A 19,266-nucleotide genomic window follows, 5' to 3' on the forward strand; every position below is an offset into this window, starting at 1 on the left:
TTACTACTATTTTTAAATATGTAATATACATCCCTGAGCATGAGTTTTTACTCCTTCAGGGAAGAATTATGCCTGTATTTTTGTACATGTTATTTTACTAACAATAAACAATAATAATAAACATCTAAAAATCTAGTGGCATATTTAGCGGCCCGCTAAAAAATAGCGGGTTTTTTAAGCGTTGAGTGTATTTCTGCAAACTGGAGTTGGCTACTCTGGATATATCGAAGAGTGAATGCGCCAGTGAAGACAATGTCTAGTTTGTTTGGATATTGGAGTTGTGTTTCGCTGTATACGAAATGTATTCCAAAAAGTAATGTTTTAGTATGGAATGATATGAGGAAAGTGTAAAGAACGCACTTGTTCATGTAGTTTGTAGAATCGATACTGCAATATTTGAGATCTAAATAGGTATGTAGTATTTTCTTTTGCAATATTGCTGCAGGTTGGAATGTATGTTAGCATAGTCGTAATTTGATGGATTTGGTTTGGAAATATGTTCACCTTAATTAGTTTGGGTGGTCTTTAGTTTGTAATATATTCACATTAATTGGTATATTTACCTTAATAGTTGGTATTATACTGAGGCCTTGGTGATAGAACTAATTGTCACATGTTATTCTTAACCTCACTTGTTCCTCTGAAGGCACGTTCTGTAAAACATTCTTAATGCCGAAGATCGTCGCTCACAGTTATAGAAAGAGTTGTAAGATTCCGCTTAAATGGAGAGATAAATAGTTTGTGAACTTATTAATAATATAATAATTTGTAACGTGCATTTTCAGTAGAAGTTATTGTGAACTCAGGGGGTAACTTCAGGATTAATCATAATGAGATCAAGCATTAGAGTGATGAATTTATTAAGTTATGGGTCATTCCATGTCAAAGGACCCTGAATACAAAAAAATTAAAATATTTCAAAGTAATTGTAATATTCATATTTCTAGAGTAAATGAACCTTTATACCAGATAAACAGTTAATGTCATGAAAATATTCAATTATTTAATGTCTATGCATATTTTACTTTAGTATTAATAGTATTGCCGACAAAAGGAAAAATACATCTCATATGTTGCCTGCTCTGATCATCTTTGCTTGTCTTCTGATTTGTTGTTGCGTGAGAAACTTGCTGTGTAGATGTTCCACAATCTACTGTGCAATTTTGAAGCAAATCAGATGAGTTTTTCAATTACATGGGACTAACTCAAAATATTATTGTGTTGTGGGTGTGACATTTGATAATATGAGGCTAATGTCACACCCGCAACACAAAACATGATTTTATTTATGCCCATAAGAAAGTAATTAACTTATCAAAGTGAAACTTTCTGAAAGTGAGGTTATCCACAAGATATAAATTTTAACATATAACAACTTTTTTGTAGCATGACTATTTTGCACTCAAAATTGCGTTGCGTGTGTGTGACATTAGCCTCATATTATCAAATAGCACACCCACAACACAAAACATGAAAAAAACAGGGAAAGACAAAAACAAGCTCTTCAAACTGACAAAATAAAGTTAAACCGCAAGCAAGATAGAATAAGATAGAGGCGGCACAGAGAAAAACTAAAGTAGGCCTAAGTACCTGAGATAAGTAATGCATCTCCAACAAGGGGTTCATATAGGAGTAACAGATCACTAGGGAAAGCAGTTTTTAAAGTGAACAGAGGTTTACCAAACAGCCTAAGGAAAAGGAAATTTATATTTGAGGAATTGCCGGAATTTGCAAAAAGACTGAATCTGCTACAAAAATTAAAAAAAAGAAGGTACCGTAAAAGGTTGAATGATGAAACAAAAGATAACATGGTGCAATTTTATCTCCGTGGTGACATAAGCAGGACTGAGCTAGGTAAAAAAGACAAAGTCACCATAAAGGATATTCAAACCGGCAAGAAAGGAGTGGTACAGAAACGTACTATGATGATGACCATTGCTGAAGCCTATGAAGAGTCTGTGAAGGAATATCCTGATTGTGTGATAAAGAAATTCAAGTTTTTCGAGCTTCGCCCACCATTTGTATTTCCCGTTTCCTCTATGACCCATAACACATGTATATCATTACCATGGGAACATGCAGTTTTTGATGGAAAGTGTAGGAAAAGAAACTGGTATATTTCCACGTAGTAAACAAGATTTATTAGCCATCCTTGTATGTGACCTTGAACTCTTTGAATGCAAGTGAGAAATGCAAGCCGGCCTGCAATTCTGTTCAAAATATCATTAGTGATGAAGAAACAATTAGCCTAATAATGAAATGAAATGGCCTCAGTGTAGAGACGTGGAAGGACATCCTCAAATCGTCCTGGAAACTGGAATTGTATCTGACTAGGCCTATATAAAGAAAATACAAATGCAGATGAACGGCATTCAAGCTCCATAGTTACGTGAAAAGAAAACAGTCCAAACACTTTGAAGAGGTGAAGAAAAAATTTCTAATTCATGATGAAGTCATGCAAATTGATTTTGCAGAAAACTACATATCTTTGAGGCAAGATAAAATTCAAAGTGCTGACTGGAGTCAGTGACAAACCACCATTTTCACTGCTGCTGTTTGGTTGAAATGTGGGAAGAACTATAATTAAGTTATGTCATTATAAGTGATGATTTGTCACACAGCAAATATTCTATTTGGACATTCCTTAAAACCCTTCTCTAAGACTTGAAACTGAAACAAGTTCCGAATATTCAACATGTGAAAATATTCTCTGATGGCTGTGCTGCACAGTTCAAGAATTGCATCGCAGTGTCGAACCTCACACATTTTCTGTCTGACTTTAATATTTCTGCAGACTGGAATTTTTTTTTTGCCACTTTCCATGGCAAAGGAGCAGTTGATGATGTCGGGAGAACTTTGAAAAGAACTGTTTGGCAAATGGTGAAATCACGCCAAGTGATTATAAATTCGCCTTACGAATTCTACGACTGTACCAAACAGAGTGTAAAAGGTGTAACAACACTATTTACATCTGCAGAAGAAGTGAATTCATTATCATCATTCCTGGATAATCGTGAAAAATGTACAGCCAATTTCAAGCCTACATAAAGTTCACTTTGTGTCTCCTATTAAAGAAGGTGTGGTGAAGGTTTCTGTAAGCTCTCAACAAGAAGAATTAGCAACAGTCCAATTATTACATCTTGAAGAAGAAGAAGAAGAAGTCTAGATCTTCATGCAACAACTTGTACTTGTACCTTTAACTGCAAGAGGAAAGTTTAACAGGAAATAAGACAAGACATCTTCTTTGCTATTGTGATGGAGTATGAGGAAGAGACTAATCAAGTTTTGTTCAAGTATATGCAATGTGGGAAGTGTTCAGTGTGGCCAGTAAATGAGGACAAATCTTGGGAGGACTTGTCAGTGATCCTGAAGAAAGTTAAATCTCCTAATTTGCCTTTTGTGACAATGCTTGCATTTTAGCCTACATGAATGTTTGTAAAAAATGTTTAAATTTGTATGTGTTTTTTAATTAATTTCAATAGCAGTGGTATTTTTTTTTTGTTTTCTTTGTAAATAAAAAATATCTGTCACATTGCTGCTGATAAAAATATGTAAACTTAACATGTCTTCAAGTGTCACACACGCAACGGTCACATACGCAACATTTTCAAATTAGAATTTACGTGGAATGTTAATGTTCCTCAGCAACTTCTATTATATCATCTCAAAAGTATACATTTTATTTATATCACCAACAAGTTACAATCATATTCATAATCCAAGAGAACAGAATTGTAATAAAATCTTCACTAGCATGAGAAGGAGTTGTATCATTTTGTCACACAAGCAACAAAGATTGACATTTTATTTTTGTTAAGTGTATTCTTCTTAGCCAACTCAAAACTTCATAACTGAATTAAGTAATTGATGGTTAATATAATATATAAAAATAAAAATGTTAGCTCTTAAAACATTTAATCTACAGCGTCTTTTGTTAGTGAATCTGCTGTTAAAATGTCACACACGCAACCATGGAATGACCCTTATATTGATACGCAGGCAGTAAACTCTAGAATACAGTAGCGTTCCAACATTCCAACATTAATGACCATGTCGTGTCGAGAGCCTCAGACGGAAGGCGAGGAGAAACCGGTGAAGATGACTATGCGTTGTAAGTATTCCGAGTAATTATTCCTGGATCAAAGCACTTGGTATTAATAGAGAAAAATTCGCTCCGTCGCCGGGGATCGAACCCGGGACCCCGAGTTCTGCGCACTGGGATAATTATACAGATAATTCTATAGGACCAAAAATTAAGCTTTATGTAGATTAGTAAATATTGTGTTAAAGGTAGAGTGTCCACACGCCACTGTAAACGAATATTGCACAGTTGGTAATTCTCCAGAAAAGTTGCACCAAAGGAGGTACAATTTTGATAGTTACCTATATATTCTAATGCAGTTTCAAACCCCCCTCCCCCCGCCTTACTTGTTATATAACTTATGTACATATAACTAGCTATCACTCGAGAGGTCCAGGGCAAAATACTAGGGAAACTGACCATTTCCCTAGTAATTCATCCTGGACCTCTCGGATGTTATATTGATAGGCCTAATTAATAACAAATGGGGGGGGGGGGGGAATACAACAGTGTATCAGATTTAGGCCTACAGGTAAGTAGGGCTATCAAATGATTTTTATGTTAAACATATTTGTGGCTGCAAACCAAAGCCATGTGTTTATTGTTAGGGTATATAATCTCACAGAAGTCAGTGAGGCATAAGGAAAATTATCTCCTTTGTTTTAGTTTTTCTGAAAAAAAAAAAGTTAGAGTACTGGTACTAAAAAGAAATCGGCAAATGAAAGAGAACTAATTTATTTCACAAACTTCTTTGTACAGTTGGCCTGGATTTCTTGAAATGTAAATATATGGTTTTTACCTACTTACCTATATTCTAGGGTTGCCAACTGTCCGGAATTTGGGCGCGCTTCCGAACAGGGGCAGCGGCATTTTCCCTAAGGTTAAAGCCCAGTTTAGGTGTGTGTGTATTAATCGGAAAAAAATGTCATATAAACATGCGTCCTATTCTCAATATTTTCTAGCCTCTAATTTTCGATTAATATACACACACCTCAACTGGGCTCTAACCTTAGAGGAAATGCCGCTGCCCCTGTTCGGAAGCGTGCCCCGGAATTTTTCCGGATTGTCAGGAAATCAGTCCTCTATGCAGGAAAAAAGTTAAATTGTTTTCAGAACGCTTAATGTCCGGAATTTTGTTCATTGCAATATTATATTCTGATATTTCATATTGATATTTCATTATTAGAGATCAAACGTAGTTTGCAATGGTTACCAAAGACATTTTGCAATTATACGATATACTTTTTGATGAATAGAAGCAAAGAATTTGTAAGTATTAGAAGTTCTTTGGATAGAACACAGAAGTGAGTTTGTGGCGCTTGGTAATAAATTAGTATTTGAATAACTTGAGTGATTCTGATGTGCATCTCTTTAAGAAGGCGGCACTGAATGTGTATCAGAGGGCCATTGACTATTTGCAAAAATGATTTGATTACTATTCTTCATTTTTAAGAAAATCACTTTTCTAAGCGTTAATAATACTTTCACAGTGTGTCCTTACTGAAATTGTGAATATATTGCATCTTAATATAAAACTGGACTTTGAAAAGGTGATGCATTATACCAAAGTATTCCCTATTCAAAGAGATTATGCCGATACCGAAAGATCTATCAACTCCTCAAGAATGCTGGGACATGTTTTGAAGACAACGTAGCGTGCCAAACATAAAAAAATTGCTGGACACATAATGCTTTTCCAATTAACAATGCTCATGTTGAGCGACTTTTTTAAAAAATGAATCTCTGAACTGATGAGAGGAACCGGATGAGGCAGAACTTGTAAAATCAGAACTCTTAGTAAAGACGAACTTTAATATGGCATGTAGAGAATTTTTTTTATTATATTTCAACAAACAAAGAACTAATAAACAAAAACAAAGGAAGCAACAAGCATTCTTTCAAACAATGTTAATGTAGTGAGTGTAGAGACATGTATACTTATCAACCCTTGTGCTTTTCAATGTGTAGGCTTACAGACCTATGGCATGTTCTTTAATATAGGGCTACCCTGCTGCAACCAATTAATAACACGAAGGCAATTCTAATGATTAATTGAGCGTCAAAATACAAGTACATTTACACTGAAATTCATTATAAGTTTATGTGCTTTTTTATTTTTTTAATGTGTCCTGAATTTCCGTCCTCTAGAGTTGGCAACCCTACTGTATTCTAACTAGGAAAGTTTTGAGATACGCCAAAACTATCACAAATAAATTCATTCTGATCACTAATTTTTCCTCAAAGTTTTCACCACCACACACTATACATTTTCGCAGTCTTGTAAACCAGTTTTCAAAGCACTCCTGTCACTTATTTTCTTCAGGGCCTGTAAACTGACTTTTGTATGTTGTACACTTCTTCAAGGCTGGAAAATTTTCTTCTGCGCATGCAATTTTTCACTGTTGGGAACACAGAACTGTATAATGACTTTGGGGCAATGTGGGCATATGCTTTGTCATAGTGGAGGAGAATTCCTCGCAGTTTTATCCTTGGCCACTTTCTTGAAGTTTCGAAAACTTTCAGTAGGCAAACTGTGATGGACCACTGAGTAATAAGTCTTTCGCTCCTCGAAAGACATAGTTGTCACATGGCCTGTTTTGAACAAGAAAGTGACCACCATTTTCTTTGCAATATTTTTGGGGTTCTTCACTTTCGTTGATGGATTGTCGTCAGGAAAGATCCACACTACTGACTGATGTTTAGTGTTGGGGTCAAACTGGTATTGTACCTTTCAACAGGAGTGCCTTTTTTTGCTCATGTGTCAAATTGTGAGTTACTCAGTGTTTTAGATGGAAAAGAATATTTTCAGGAACTCACCTTGTCAAATTACCAGTTGCCAAATGGATTTGTACGGGGTGTCAAGTTTTGCATCCTCATCTTCCTAACATGCATACATTTTTATTTCCTGGAACGGCATTCACAAAGGATGACACTACTCAGTGCTGGATTCCTTTTAAGTGGATCAGCTTTCACTCTCCCATATCTCAAAACTTCCATTGTTACCTTCGTATGTAGATAGAATGAATTTCAAATAACTTAGGATGCATAATGAAATCGAATACATGTGAAGAAGATAGGCTAAATTAAAATAAAACCGTGCACAGTTGATTTACTATTCAAAGAATCTAGTCATCAATCGCCCCAAAGGAGAGTAGATGTGTTTAAGCCAAGTCCTGTCAAGCAGTAGAGTAAAGAGGGCATTTATCCTATGCATAAGTAATGTGTGTAATGATAGAAAAGTTAGCAGTGTCTTTTAGAGAAGTAAAATGGTTGTCGATATAAATGTGTATAGATGTGTATTTTGGGTGAAACTTTTGTATGCGATCCCTGCTACCGAACTGATAGGGTACTTAACCCCACAAATCTCTGCAAAATCGAAATGATTTTACTCACAATTAGTGGACACCACCCAAAGAACGACCAAAATAGAAGAATATAATGCATTAATGACATACAATATTACTTGAATATCACTTCTAGTAGCCTGTATTGCTGGTAGTTTAGAACACTTAAGCATTTTGAATAGTACTTTGCAAGGCCAATATTATGTTAACATAAGTTAATAACAGCCATGGATAAAATCAAAGGATTTATAAAGAAGCTTGATTTCTGGTAGGCATCACTTGAGAAAAGGAATTTGGTACATTGCACTGTATTAAGGAACTCTTTGAAAATGTAGCAAAGTTTATGTAAGATACTGAGTTTGTTTTTGCGAACATGAAATTAAGTTTGCAAAATTGTAACAACAGCTTTTTGAGTATTTTCTGGAAGACACTCAAAACAATACGACTGTCACAGGTGGTTACTATTGTTAAGGCAATTAAGTTCAAGGAAAAAATAACTTAAATACTGTATGTACGTACCTATGGATAGAATGTGGAAACCAGGCTTTTAGCAGAGTGGAGATCAGTTTGGATCAAAAGAATGCGTGAAGCAAAAGAAGCTCTTTTCATTTTTAATAACATTTGCAAACTCATATTATGCCAAATAAGCTTCTCATTATGATTGCTATCAAACCAAACACGAGGAATCTCATCAAACTTGAAAGTGATATTACTATGTACGTATCGAATTATAGAGTCCATATTTGAGAGCTATATATATATATATATATATATATATATATATATACATATTTATTTATTTATTATGTGTGTGTGCGTGTGTGTTTTTTTTTTGTGCCTGTAGCACTATACAGATCTATGAGAAAATAAATAACATAAAAATAAGTAAATAACAAGGAGGAGGTCAGTCAATTTATAGGTCCCTCTGTGACAGAAAAAGGAATGTTTGAAAACAATAAAATGTTCATTTAACACACAATATGTGTACCGGTATGTTAAAAAGAGGCATTTTTGTTTTAGTTTGTAAAAAATATCACGATCCCCCCCCCCCTCAGCTCTTTATACGACCACCAGTTTGGGAACCCCTGGTATAGATCAAGGATTGAAGAATTCAATATGAGAATAAGTAAGGTAGTGACAAAACAAGAATTCCGTGTGAAGGAAGAATTAAAAAGGGTCTTAGGAGCAGATATAGTAATGCCAGGGTCTACTAAAGGAGGGTTTGAAACGAACCCAGGATCCGAGAATGAGCCAGGTGCGACTTTGAAGGAAGTGATTACAAAGTAAATGGAAGTAGGTTTTAGGAAAATTAACCGAGAAATAAAGAAAAATGTACAGGATTTCTTTCAGGCAAAGCAAGCATGAACTTAAACATGGAAGCAAACACCAAGAGTATTGAAGAACTGCACCAGGAAAATAACAAAATGAAGAATAAAATTAATACCGTAAAGTGAGGTTAAGTCAGATATTTTATGAGGTTTCTGTTAAAAATACTACATATATATTTCTGGGTACTGAAGTATGAGATTTCAAATCTTCTTATATCCTTCTGTTTGATGGTTCTTATGGCCAAAATTATTGCAACAATAGAAGTACCCTTTTTTCCACTTAGAAGCATGTCCGACTTTATCTCACTAACAGGGAAAGCTGGACACATGTGCAATGAAGCACAAGACCAGGTTTCAAATACGTGATTAAGGGGTAAAGTTGGACATCTAAAATACATGTGAAAGGAGGAACTTTCTTTTTCCATCATAATATACAGTACTTACATTTTGTCTTAAAGAATGATATGAATATGGGCAGAGTTGACAGTTTCATGACTGTACAAAAAAGGGGGGGAGGAGAATAAAAATATCCCTCTATATACAGTTGAAGAAACTAATATGAATCTCAAAATTGAAATTTTAATAAAAAAAAACATATTGTAGATACATGTTTACAAATACAAAATAATATTTATCTTGCTGTAAGTTACATCACGTTTCTGTGGCATCTTTCTAAAGGGCTTGTAGCAATAATATGTTACGCCTAATTATTAACTTAATGACAGTTGTCTCAGATTCCTCTCGCTGTTTTTTTTTTTTTTTTATTAATTGTAAAGCACAAATTCTAAAAGATGGCACCAGATGTGACAAAATATTTAAATTTCAATGTTTATTAATTGATAACAATGACATAAAATTTACTGATAGCCTACCTAAATTCATATTTATTTTGTGCCTTATCATATTACTGCTCCAAACCAATAATTTAATATACTATACAGCAGGCTATACATTTTCACATATTTATTACTGGACTTTAGCATTTTCAACAAGCTTTTTTCCATACTCTTTGCCATGCTTTTCTGATGACTGTCTCTTTTTAAATGTTTAGAAATATATTCACTACTGAATTAGCTATTACAAACCTTACATTTGCCAAAATATTCATCTTTTCCAATAGAGAGAAATAAATCGTCTGGCCTTAATTAAGGATGACCACAAAGATCCAGAAATTATGAGCAAATAAAATATAATGAATTAAATATGAATATTGTTATAACAATAACATTTAATAATTAAGCACCATTGATTAACAATTATAAAACAAAATCTTAGAAGATGACCTTAAAATTATACTTATAAATAAAATATTTTATTTAAATTAGCATATCCTTAATTAAGACCTTCTGAGTGGTATAAATGAAATTGTATAATCTGCAGGGAATCTTTAAGAATTTGCGAGATGATTTTTTTTATTTCAAAAGATGGTATTTATAATTCCAGACATCAAATAAGAAGACATGTATTGTTTTATTTCCACATTATTAATTATTTGTGTAGTTATGACTATTTGAAATTACGGAAATTATCCGCACAGTGTTCCATAAAGTCACTTGGAACTCAGTGTCTACATATAAGCCTATCACAGATAAATTTAAAATGTGGCCTAATTTTTTAATCATTTCTTTTTCAAAGTAAAATTACTACATTAGATGGCCAAGTTAAAAATCTGAAAGAATATAGACTTGTTCCCTGATGTATTATCTGTAAACTACTGCATTTAAAAATGCGGGATCTGCATACATTGAATTGAATTGAATTTAAGAGGGGGAGGGCTTTAATAGCCCTAGCACTGTGATCTAAAAGATCTATTGCACATCCCTGTCATAATATTCTATCAGTCCAATAGTTTGATGTTCATCTGCGTACATACATTTGCAACAATTTATTTTCCAGAGGCATGCATGTGCTCACAATCCCCAGCTAATGAACCATTTGCAGCTGTAGGCCTACACATACATGTGTGCTAGAAGGCTGCGCACGGAAAGTTTTACGGAATGCAAAGAAAATGTACAACCTGCAAATTACATAGTTATTCAGACTTTTCTGAAAGTTATTCTTTTGTAATATAAGATTCAATACAAGGTGTGCATTGGAACAACTCCCAAGCCACAGAAAGAGAAAGATTTGGAAAAATCGGCTGCCCTCCACTGAGGGTGACCACAAGGATCCGGAAGGCAATAATACAATAATGAATTTACAAAGTTGAAGATCAAGATTAAAATTAATACAGTGTTAACCGTGAAAGAAAAATTAATTTAACTTAACATACGAGGCGTGTTCTTAAAGTAAGTTCCGTTTTCAATTATAGCTGTCACATGACTGCAATCGTTATTTTGCACATGCGCGTTTTCTTCTTCAGTCCTCAGGTAAGCTGTGCATGCAGTTTCAGAGCTTCAGTCCGTGTGTGTGTGGTTAGTTGTGATGAGTTGAAATGTTTAAACTAATCGAGCACCCCGCCAACTGTGAGATGTGGTCTCTAACCCTTTTCTTGAATGCAAGAAACATCAAACCAGCTGACATTCGTCAACTTTGTGAGGTGTATGGTGATGATGCCATTAGTGATGGATTGGTCAGGAGATAGGTTAGGAAGTTCAACGAGGGCCGTGTCTCTGTGCATGATGAGCAGTGTACCGGTCGGCCATCTTTGATCAATAACGATTTGGTGTGTGCTGTCGATGAAAAAATTCATGAGGACAGGAGGTTCACAATTTCTTCGCTTTCCTTGAATTTTCCACAAATGTCGCAGAGTGTTCTCTACAAAATTGTGACAGATCAATTATGATATCGAAAATAGTGCTTATGATGGGGATCCAAGATGCCCACTGAGGAACACAAAACCAAACGAGCTTCCAGTGCATTGAGCTTTCTCACACGTTACAGTGAGCAAGGCGATGAGTTTCTTGACCATATCGTGACAGGTGACGAGACTTGGGTGTCTCACATGACACCTGAATCGAAGCAGCAGTCCATGGAATGGAGGCACATTGCATCGCCAAGGAAAAAGAAATTCAAACATACCATGTCAACATGCAAGATCATGTGCACTGTTTTTTGGGACAGAAAAGGAGTCCTACTCATCGAATTCTTGCCTTGGGGTGAAACCATTACTAGAGAAACCTATGTCAGACCTTGAAGTAGCTCTGTTGCACAATTCAGAACAAGAGACGTGGGATGCTGACCGACAGAGTTGTGTTGCTTCATGACAACGCTCGGCCACACACAGCTCGTGACACCCAAAATCTCATCTTGAAATTTGGCTGGGAACAAATTGACCATCCCCCCTACAGCCCAGATTTGGCTCCGAGTGACTTTCATCTCTTCCTGCACCTCAAGAATTTCCTCAGTGGTCAACGTTTTGAAGGCGACGATGAAGTGAAAACAGCAGTGCGAGAGTGGTTCGCATCGTAGGCGGGCGAATTCTACAATGAGGGGATAGAAAGATTTGTGCCATGACTCGATAAATGCTTCAATAATGGTGGAGATTATGCTGAGAAGTAATTGAAGTGTGAGGAATACAATGCAACAAAAATGGTTTGTAAATATCTTCCCGTTTAATATTTGAGGAGAAAAATTCGATCCATAGCCGGGAATCGAACCCGGGTCCTTGGTTCTATGTACCAAGCGGTCTGACCACTGAGCTACGCCGAATTCTCCACAGCACCGGACCGAACCTTCTTCCTTTAGTGTTTCCTTTTGTGGCCTGACTCCAAGTTAGGCTCATATGTTGACGTATATGTCTAGTGTCAACTGCCATTATACTAGAAGCGCACTCAGTTGAGTGACTTATTTGGCCGGGATTCCGCAGTTATGATGCACTGCTAGCTATGAGAATATTATGGATTTTATTAATTTGTCCTACACAATAATCGCTGTAATGTTGACAATATTTGAGGAGAAAAATTCGATCCAGCTCTGGGGATCGAACCCAGGTCCTTGGTTCTACGTACCAAGTGCTCCGACCACTGAGCTATGCCGAATTCAATCCACAGCGCTGGACCGAACCTTCCTCCTTCAGTGTTTTCCTTTGTGGCCTGACTCCAAGTTAGGCTTATATGTTGACTTATAGTGTCAACTGCCATTATACTAGGAGTGCATTGTATTGAATGATAAAACCGGTTGCTATGACAACATATGTTGTTATTATGTGTGGTTAAATGTGCACTATTTTTAACTGCTCTAAAGCATGTTTACTAAACTTGAGCAGCATTGTGGATAAAAATGGAGGTAGCTCCTGGTAGAAATGCACGCCAATGTCGTCAAGGGTTACTTAAAGTTTATGTCAACGATGCATTACCGTATCGGATGGTTGTAAGATGGGTCTCTGCATTTCGTATGGGTCGGAATGAGGTGGCACATGTGGGTCGCACAGGTCGCCCGTCCATTTGTGACGAACAAGTGAAGTTAGTGCGAAGTCTCTTTGCTGTTGACCATCAGTGGACTGTACGAGCATTACCTATCGAGATTGGACTCAGTCATCAAACTGTGTGGCACATTCTGAAGAATCTCCATATGAGAAAAAATTCAGCATGCTGGGTTCCTCATAACCTGACAGAAGCATAGAAGTGGCACAATACGCAATAGCTCAACTCCACCTACAGAAATACCACAATGAAGGAGACTCCATTGACGAGATGTGGACATGGACATACGAGCCTGAACTAATGAATGGCACCACAAAGAATCACCATGTACAAGAAAAGTGCGATATAAACCCTCTAGGGTGAAAGTCATGCTGATAGTGGCATACGACAATGAAGGTGTTATCATTAGCCATCCGGTACCTCAAGACCAAAATATTAATGCAGCGTACTATCAACATTTTCTCGAACACAACCTATATCCAGCTATGCGGCGCAAACGTCCACATTTTCTGAGAGACAATTCACCTTAGAACTTGCTTGATAATGCTCGTCATGTCGCAGGAGCAGTGGCTGAAGTTCTACAGAGATGAGATTGGGAAGTATTCTGCTGATATGAATCCTTGTGACTACGATTTCTTTCCATGGATGAAAGAACCACTTAAAGGCAAGAGGTTTCCAGATATTGCATCAGTGCTTCATGCAGTAGGGTAGTCCATCAGAGAGATCAACAGAAACAACCTCATTAATGACATTCAGTGATTACTAGGGATTTGGCAAAAGATACAGGAACACGCTCTAGTGATTATATTGAAGGGATCTTTATTTACAACTCTCATATGGTCTTCCAGTGGGGAGCAAAGGCCAATATTGGGATTTTTCAGTCCGGGCCAAAAATCCTGATAGAACTGATATTTAACCCTTGTGGTGAATTTTGGCGAAGTTGGGAGAACCGAATTAATCAAATCCACTCTCCTCATCTCCACGCTGGGACCCCTTGGGATCTTTTGAGATGCGAAAGAGAGAGTGGTGTGCGGAAAGCAACGGGAAGCTACTGCATTTACCTTTCCCAAGAAAAATTGCAATGGGAGAAGAGTTCAGGGCAGAAGAAGATATCAGATGATAGACGACATTAAACTGTATAGATCATATGCAGAGACTAAGAGGAAGGCAGAAAATAGGAAAGACTGGAGAATGCTGGGTTTGCAGTGAAAGACCTGCTCTTGGGTAGAACACTGTGAATGAATGAATTCTTCCAGTTCTTGGGATCCCTTTAGTTTCTTTTTGGTTTCTGTTACTATTAATATATTCATGCTCTTTTCTAGTTCAACTTCTTTTTGAGAGAGCCCTCTTACATTCCACGTTCCTATATTTAATATATTCGCAGTACCTAATCATTTATTTCTGTTTGCTATGCTGGTTGTCATCGCTGTAACTGTCCGGCTGTTTCCTTGGAAGATTTGAGTAAAGAGTTTTTCCCCTGATAGCGCTACCAATTCTATGCAGAATAGACCTTTGGTGGGGCTTCCACCTTCCAGCTTTAGGTCTAGTTCCTTGATGTATTAACTCCATCAAGAGAGTTGCCACTTCTGCCTACTGTTGATTCCGGTTGCCGTTGTGGTCTTTGCTCTTGTTACCCTGAACATGGATCTCCTGTCATCTCAGAGAAAGGACTTAACTTTCAATAAATGTTTTACACGGGTGGAGTGCTGGCCCATCCATAACCCTTTCTTTTTGACTGACTCGTCCCCTTCGACTTGGCTGGCAAGGGAAACCCTACCAGTAACTATGATACTGTTGGTATAGCTCTTATGATCAAAGGAGCACACAAACCATCCCATCACATTAAGGCAGAAAGGAATCAGGGGGTGTATATAGGAACAATGTTAATTTGTAATATAAATACTAAAAGAGACTGATAAATGTTGCTTGATTCATCATTCACTGAATGAACAACACATTCGATGTATTGTGGAGATGTTAAATTGAGAATCCAAAGGGAAAATGTCCTACTACCTAGAATAAAGCTAGAACCAGCAGATCCTATAATGCCCTTTACAATAAAGCTACACCAGTTCTCAATTCAGGTGGCATTTGCGATGAATATAAACAAATCAAAAGGCCAGACTTTCAGAAAAATGTAATTATATGTTCCTCAACCTGTGTTCACTTATGGTCAGCTGCATGTTGCATTTTCTAGAATTAGAAAATAGACAAAAGCTAATGTAGAGAACACAAAACAGCAGAGAATGATGAATGATTACGAAGGAATTTTCACTTCCCTGAAATACTTAAGTTGGAGAAATAGAATTTGTGGAACTTAAGAATTTATCAGCTATAATGGCTGGGAGGCATCATCGTGCTAACCATGCAATATCTCCATTCTGGTTGGATGATCGTCCACCTCTGCTTCAGGGTAATTCCATAATTATGTCAACCAAATTGCCATTTTCTCAAAGTGGTTCTAGACAATTCTTGAATGCTATACCAGAGACTTTAATGTCTATATTTTATGAAATCAAAGATAATTGGCCGTATTTTTGCATAAATCATATGCTGGCAGCACTGTGAACTGAAGATGTTTGGAAGTGAAGACATATGATAAGGATGATACACTTCATGTAAAATTCCTTCGGCATGAGAGGAAGTCCAAGAAATTCTTTTCGCCTGCTATTGGTGATGAGGCTGATATTGACAAAGACCAGGTTATAAAAATTCTACCAGAGCCACAATTTGATAATAGGCTTAAACTAAATTTTCAACATATCTGTTTTGATAATGATGTTCTTTAACTTGCACATGCATGTAATTTTGTAAATCATATTTGGAATATGTAGTGTCTGTCACAGTTTGTATGTCGTGTCTGTCACGAGAATAGGGCTTAATATATACTTCATAAATGTTTCAAATGAAAAACTATCTGTAGCATATTAAGGAAGGATATTCTACCTTTCTATGATTATAGTACTAACAAAGGAAGTTGCTAATATTGGAAGATATAGTACATTGTTGGACTTCCCTTTAATTTGTGTTCCTTTTTCTGTCGTGTCTGTCACAACATTACTTGTACTTAGATATCTGTAATAAATAGAGATTGATACTTGCTCCTTACATGAAAGTGTAGCTGTGTACATGCACTTTGTATCTGATATAGTTTAAAAGTCTGCTAATGTTATGTTGAAGTAGAAATAAATCTTTATATTTTTGTAGAGAGTCATTTGTCGTGTCTGTCACAAATGGAATTACCCTTCAGCATGTGGACATGAGACTAGCAGCCGGCTGTTCATATATGGTCCTTCATGGGCTGTCGTGCCTCGGATTATTATTATTATTATTATTATTATTATTATTATTATTATTGTTATTATTATTATTGCCACCTGTGTGGCTTAGTTGGTTAAAGTGGTTGCCTATCGATCTGAAGTTGCGCTCGGGCGCGGGTTCAATTCCTGCTTGGGCTGATTACCTGGTTATGTTTTTTCCGAGGTTTTCCCCAACCGTAAGGTGGATGCCAGGTAATCTATGGCGAATCCTCGGCCTCATCTCGCCAAATACTATCTTGCTATCAACAATTTCATCGACGCTAAATAACCTCGTAGTTGATACAGCGTCATTAAATAACCAACTTAAAAAGTATATATTATTATTATTATTATTATTATTATTATTATTATTATTATTATTATTATTATTATTATTATTATTGAGTACATGCGACACAATGATGAAACTAAATTGAGGTTGATTAGGTAAGCAACTTGGCAAGTTTGTGTTTAAGCTGGTATGTGGTAGTCTTCATTGAAGTTACGCAAACGTTTCTGCTGACAAGGAAATATTGTAAGAAATAAAGATTAACCTACATATAGAATGTATCGAGTCAGCCAATTCAGGTTCATGACTTGCAGTATGTCGACATCTGATCACATTTTTGGAATAATAAGTTATTATGTAAAGTAAGACCTAAATAATTACAATTAAATTGTGAAAAGGAGCAGATAAATAAGGTTTAATGTCTTAATGGTTATCACGATTGGTTTAAACATGCACTAAAACCAGACGTAAGTGCAAGTTTGAACCAATAAATTATTGAGATTTGCGATAAAATAATGAGTCTAGGAAATTGTATATTTAGTATGTAGAACTACATTTCTTTATAGATCTTTTGTTATATTATTAAGTTTTGTACTTGTGAACTATATCAATATATTATTATGATTATGATTATTATTATTATTATTATTATTATTATTATTATTATTATTATTATTATTATATCATACCGGATGTGTAAGGAACTGCTTTTATTTTGTTGATTTGTGAAGTAATGCATTTAATATGCTAGTATAGTTTTCCTATTTTAAAAGGAGAATTCAGAAAGGTGAAAGTTGTAAATGACTGTGCATGGACAATGTACGGCCACATTATTAAGTTAAATAGTTTTCCCTTCTGTCCAGATGTCTAATACACAATATAGAATGGAATACAAAAGCCTACACATAATGTAACTTAATTTATAAAAGAAGTAATATTGGCATTTTGAGCTGTAATGGGAGCATTTGCTTATATTTTTAATTTCATAAAATGGCTAATTGCGAATTTCACTTTGGTTTTCAATGGTCACTGCTAATTAATTATAACCTTTATATACAGGGTGTTAGAGGTTTGAGTGCACAAATTTTAATAGGAGGTTCTTTGTATGAAATAGAACCAATACTTCTACTGAAATATTTTTCTACAACGCATAGTTCAACCAATAAAAGTAAATTGTTTGGAAAGTTTCATTGCCAATGTTTTCATGTCTCTTTAAAATTGTAAGGTTTACTGTGAATGTCGTGATAGATATTAAAAGATGAAGAATTTATGTCTGTGTCTTTTTTGCATAAAGTGAACCATTTATTCACAAATTAATGCTGAAATTTTATTATCTGTACTTTCTGTGTAACTAAACCATTAGTATTGTACGTGACATTAATTTAACGTAAAATGTAGCTAGGAATCTGCTGAAAATAATAGTGTTTTCCCCCTATAATTTTTCCGAGCTGAGCTGTCACATTTACCACAACTGTCTGCAAAAGCCGAAAATGTCGAATACCATAATACAAAAATGGCTGCCATTATTTATGTATGTATTTATTAACACTACAATTGGGTATATACCTGGTCACAGTGATATATAATGTACAATAATAACGTTACAATAATTACAGTAATAAAATTACAATAATTACTGCAATAAAAAAATAAAATAAACGTAAATTTAATTCTAACTAAAAATCAATAAATGCAATAAACCTAGGACTATAAATAAAAACTATAGCAAAAGTAAAGCAAACTTTAGTACTTCTATTAAACCCAACTATTATCAACTTAGTTAATTACAAGTCACCTTAATTAATTACATGACACAAATTAAGTAATTACACTGCACCTACAATTAAATTTTCAGTCTAATCTTAACAGCTTTTCTTAAAATATATTGATTTTGAGAAGACCACTCTGAAAAATTGCCACAGGTAAACTGTTCCAGTCTACTATTGTGCAGTTAAGGAAGAAGAATTTTGCTACATCTGTTTTTTGTTTTCTGCATTTAAACTTCCTAATGTGATCAGCCCTGCTTAAGTATGATGGTGTCACTAATCTAGCATTGATGTCGATCCATGCTTTGTGTCCCATTTGTGCCTTAAACAATGTGGTCAGTCTGGTTTTTCGTTGTCTTGATTTGAGAAATTCCCACCCTAAATCTTTCACTATCTCTTCGCCATGTCCCTTTTTCATTTTGACATATTTTGCTGCCCTGCATTGGACCTTTTCTATTGAATCGATTTGGTTTTGTCTGTACAGATCCCAACCTATACTGCTCCAAATTCCATAAATGGGCGAACAAGGGTTTTGACCTTCAGTTAGCTTTTCAGGCTTTCCTTGTAGTATTAGTGACTTGTTGCTCCCAACCCAGTTTGTTACTTAAACATATACCTAGGCATTTACAAGTTCACTTGTGGCACTAGTGTACCATTCAGCTGATATTTGAGATAAATTTCTTTATGTGTTCTACAGAAGGATATTGACTTACTTTTACTCACATTGATTTTCATTTTATTTTCTGTCATCCAGGTTTCAATAACATTAAGTTCGTTTTGTAAGGTGGTGATATT

General features: G+C 35.5%; 1 protein-coding gene across 6 annotated transcripts in view; it reads left to right on the plus strand.

Annotated features, from left to right (window-relative positions):
• The first annotated feature begins 271 nt into the window (after positions 1–271).
• Positions 272–19,266, plus strand: part of Nipped-A (Transcription-associated protein Nipped-A) — a 494,348-nt gene continuing 475,353 nt past the window's right edge. For all 6 annotated transcript variants that reach the window (XM_069825168.1, XM_069825181.1, XM_069825178.1 and 3 more), the window contains exon 1: positions 272–411. The gene's annotated coding sequence lies outside the window, so the exon portion shown is untranslated. The remainder of the gene's footprint in view (positions 412–19,266) is intronic.

The sequence above is a fragment of the Periplaneta americana genome, chromosome 1, assembly GCF_040183065.1.
Source record: "Periplaneta americana isolate PAMFEO1 chromosome 1, P.americana_PAMFEO1_priV1, whole genome shotgun sequence".
NCBI lineage: Eukaryota > Metazoa > Arthropoda > Insecta > Blattodea > Blattidae > Periplaneta > Periplaneta americana.